The 3,675-nt window shown below is 80.7% G+C and overlaps 1 non-coding gene across 1 annotated transcript; it reads right to left on the bottom strand.

Annotated features, from left to right (window-relative positions):
- Positions 1 to 1,301: 1,301 nt before the first annotated feature.
- Positions 1,302 to 1,454, bottom strand: LOC136996179 (5.8S ribosomal RNA). The gene has a single exon (XR_010887490.1). It is a non-coding gene; the product is annotated as a 5.8S ribosomal RNA (ribosomal RNA).
- Positions 1,455 to 3,675: the final 2,221 nt, after the last annotated feature.

Raw genomic sequence — 3,675 nt, 5'->3', positions numbered from 1 at the left:
CGCCCGCCCCTCGCCGCTTTCGACTCCCGCAGCGGGCCCGAGGCGAGGCGAAGCCAAGCCGGCGGGCGCGCGCCCGCCGGCCGCGGCACGGCCCGAGGCCCCCGCCGCCGGCACCGCCGCCGGCGGGTGGGGGGGGGGGAAGCGGCGCGGCGACCCCCCGCGGGGTCGCCGCCGCGCAGGGGGGAGGCCAGCGGGGGGGGCCCCCCGGCACGCGCGCGCGGCAGCACGGTGCGGTACCACCGCGGTACCCCACCCGCAGACAGCCGCGCGGGGCCGGAGGGCGAGGTCCGCGCCTCCCCCGGGCCCGGCTCCCCGCCGCACGCTCGCTCCGCTCACGCAACTCGCGCAGCCCTCCGCCGCCTGGGGGCTTGCCTCTCCTCCTCCCGGCCGCTGCCTCCGCTCTCGCTCCGGGCACGGCACGGCGCGGCGCCCTGCCCTCCCCTTCGCGCCCTTCTCGCCGCCCGGCGGCGCGCACGCCCGCGCCGCCCCCCACCGCCACCCCGCCGCGCCGCACCCGCGCGCCGTCGCTGCCGGCCTCAACGCAACGCCGCGGCTGACGCCAGCCGGCGGGTGGAAGTGGCTCGGCACACGCGACGGACGCGGGCGCGCCGCGGGGAGGGCAGGGGGGGCGGCCCGGCGGCGCGCCGCACCGGCGGCGGTCGGGGCGCAGGGAAGCGCAAGGCAGCCGGCCGTCCCCACCCCGGAGGGGAACGGGGGACCAGCGCACCACCGGGAGAGTGGCGGAGGAGAAGCCCAGACGGCGGCCAGACTGGCGGTGGTGGCGGGCGGCGGCGACGAGGCGCGCCGGGCCACCGCAACCCACCCGACCTGGGGGGGGGGCCCCAGCGGGACGAACTCCGCGAAGCGGGCGCTCCGGGAGCGGGGGGTTTCCCCGAGTCTGCACTTAGGGGGACGAAGGCCCGGCCGCGCGGGGAAGAGGAGGCACCCTCTCCCCGGGGCACGGGCCTGCGAGGCGCCCCAGCCGCGCCACCCCGCACGGCGCGCGCCGCGCAGCGGTGGCCACCGCGCTCGGAGGGCGAGGAGGGCGGGCACAGGCGCGGCAAGGCACGCCGGCCGCGGCCGCTGCGGGCGGCCCGGCGCCGGAGCCCGGCGGGCAGGAAGACCGGGGCCGCCGGTGCACGCACCGGGGTCCCGGCTCCGCCGCCGACTCTCCGCCGCCGAGGCCGCCGCGCACCGCCGCCGCCGGCGCCGCCGCGCCTCCCCCGCCCCCCCACGCGCCCCCCCCGAGGGGCGGCACCGCTGCGCCAACGCGACAGCGGGGGTGACGATTGACCGCCAAGCGACGCTCAGACAGGCGTAGCCCCGGGAGGAACCCGGGGCCGCAAGTGCGTTCGAAGTGTCGATGATCAATGTGTCCTGCAATTCACATTAATTCTCGCAGCTAGCTGCGTTCTTCATCGACGCACGAGCCGAGTGATCCACCGCTAAGAGTTGTCTCGGTTTCGGTCCCCGCCGCGCGCGCGGGGGGACCGGGCAGCCTTCGGCAGCCCCTGAGGGCCCCCCCTCCGCTCCGCCTCCCTCCTCACGCCGACGCCGGCTGCTGAGCGAGGGACGGCCGAGAGCCAGAGAGAGGGGCTCGCCCCGCTGACCGTACGAGCACAGAGTGGGGGGGGAAAAAGGGAAAAGGAAAACCCGAACGAGAAGGGCGGGGAGCCCTCGCTCCCGACCTGGGACAACCCTTTGCTCGCTTCGAGTCCGGCCCAGGCGCCCAGGCTCGGCCCGGCCCGGCGGGGAGCAGCGCGCCGGCCGCGCCGCCTGCCTCGGGGACGCTGGGGGAGGGGGCGGCTCCCCGCGGACCCCCAGCGTCGGAGCCCGGCCGCCACCGGCAGCGGCACCGGCCGCTGCCCGCGCGCCCGCGGCCCACCGGCCCCGCGCTCCCCAGCTCCTCGCTCGCCTCGCCGGCCTCCGGCTCCGCCGTGGCCCCGAGGCGGCGCCCACGCCCGCGCGCGCGCACACACAGCCTCCCGGACGACACCACGCGCTCTCCCGTCCCTTCCGCGGACAGACGCCCGGCGGCGGGCGGGCGGGCAAGGCGGGACGGACGGGGACGGCGCCCGCTCTCCCCGTCTCCACGCGGAGAACGGGGGGGGCCGCCCCCGCCGCCCGCCTGCCGCCCGCCCGCCGCCCGGCGAAGCCGGGTTGGGCAGAGCGAGGCAGGCGCGCCGGATGGCGGAGTGCCGGCGGGTAGGGCGCCGCCGCCAGCGGCCACGGCGGCAGACCGAGAGCCCCGGCCAGGGAGGAGAGCGGATCGCGCCGAGGCGCGGCGTCCGCACCACCCGCGGTGGGTGGGGGCTCACCGTCCCGGCGAGAGCACGCGCTCGCGCCGGGGTCACGCGTTCGAGGCAGGCCGGCGCCAGCCGACCGCGCGGCGTCCCTCCGCCGAGACCAGACCGCGGAGAGAGGGGGCAGGGTACCCCTCTCCGTCCCGGCTGCCCGCAGGGCGAGCGCGGGGCGCGCCGGCTGGCATGGGGGGGCACGGCGCCCGCGCGCGCCGGCCCCCCGGCCCTCCGGCAGCACACCCGGCTGCCCCCCGGGTCGCATCGGGCCGCCCGAGTCTTTAAACCCCCGCCCGGCTCTCCCGCCGAGAACCCTCGGGCCCGGAGCCCGGGGCCCATGGCCATCCCTACCCGGGGCGGCTACCGGCGGCCGCGGTGGCCGGAGGCCCTCCGCTCCTCCCGCCACCCCGCCCCCCCCCCCCGCCCGGCCCGCTCGCAGCACGGTCCCCGCGGCACGGCGCGGGGCGGCTGGAGCGGTGGGGGGGGGGGAGAGAAAGGGAAAGCGGAAAGGGCGGGAGGGCACGGCCGGTGCGGCGCTCACGGCGCGGCGCCCGGGAGGAGCGAGCTGGCACACGGGACCACACGGGTGGGTCACCGAGGGGGGGCAGGAGGAGCGCGGACGCTAGGTACCTGGCCCTGGGGTGAGGGAAACGACCTGAAATCCCCGCGGGGGTGCCTCCCCCGCCGCCGCCCGCCGCCGGGCCGCCGCCGCCTCGCGGCGACGGCGGCAGCCTCGGCGGCAGCAGCGAGACGGGACGCGGAGGGGAAACCCGGCACCCGCCAGCCGGCTCCGGCGCCCCTCGGCGGAGCGTCCGCCCGCGGGGTGCGCCCGACACCCGCCGCCACGACCTCGTCCTCCTCCCGGGGCCCGGGGTTTCCCTCAGTAACCCGGCGCCCGGCGGCAGCTGCGCCCGGGAGGAGAGCCGTGGTTTGGGCCGCCCGCTCGGGCACGACCCGTCGCCTCGCGTGGCCTGGCGCGACGGCCCCCGCTCGGGGTCCGCCGCCGCCCGGCGCCCGCCCCGCGCGCCATCCCGGAACGCCTGTCCTCGCCGTCTCTGCAAGACGGGCTGCTCCGCCGCAGCCCGCCGCGGGTCCGCCCCCCACCGCTTAGGGGTGGCGACCCGTCGGCACCCGTCCCGACCCGGGGTGCCATCTCGCTCGCGTCTCCGCCCGCCGCTTCCTCCCGCGGGCGCCGGGGGAGCAAGCCCCGCCGACCCTCCCGCGCACTGCCGCCCACTCCCCGCCGGACCCTCCCCCGGGCCCGACCCTCCCCTGCCCCGGCGGCGGCGGATCGCCGTCGGGTGACAGGGGGGGGCCGGCTCCCGGCGATGGGCACCGGCGGCGGGCGCCAGCGGAGGCGAGAGGGGCAGACGGGGGC

Source organism: Apteryx mantelli, unplaced genomic scaffold, assembly GCF_036417845.1.
Source record: "Apteryx mantelli isolate bAptMan1 unplaced genomic scaffold, bAptMan1.hap1 HAP1_SCAFFOLD_221, whole genome shotgun sequence".
NCBI lineage: Eukaryota > Metazoa > Chordata > Aves > Apterygiformes > Apterygidae > Apteryx > Apteryx mantelli.
This window is presented reverse-complemented; position numbering and strand designations above follow the sequence as displayed.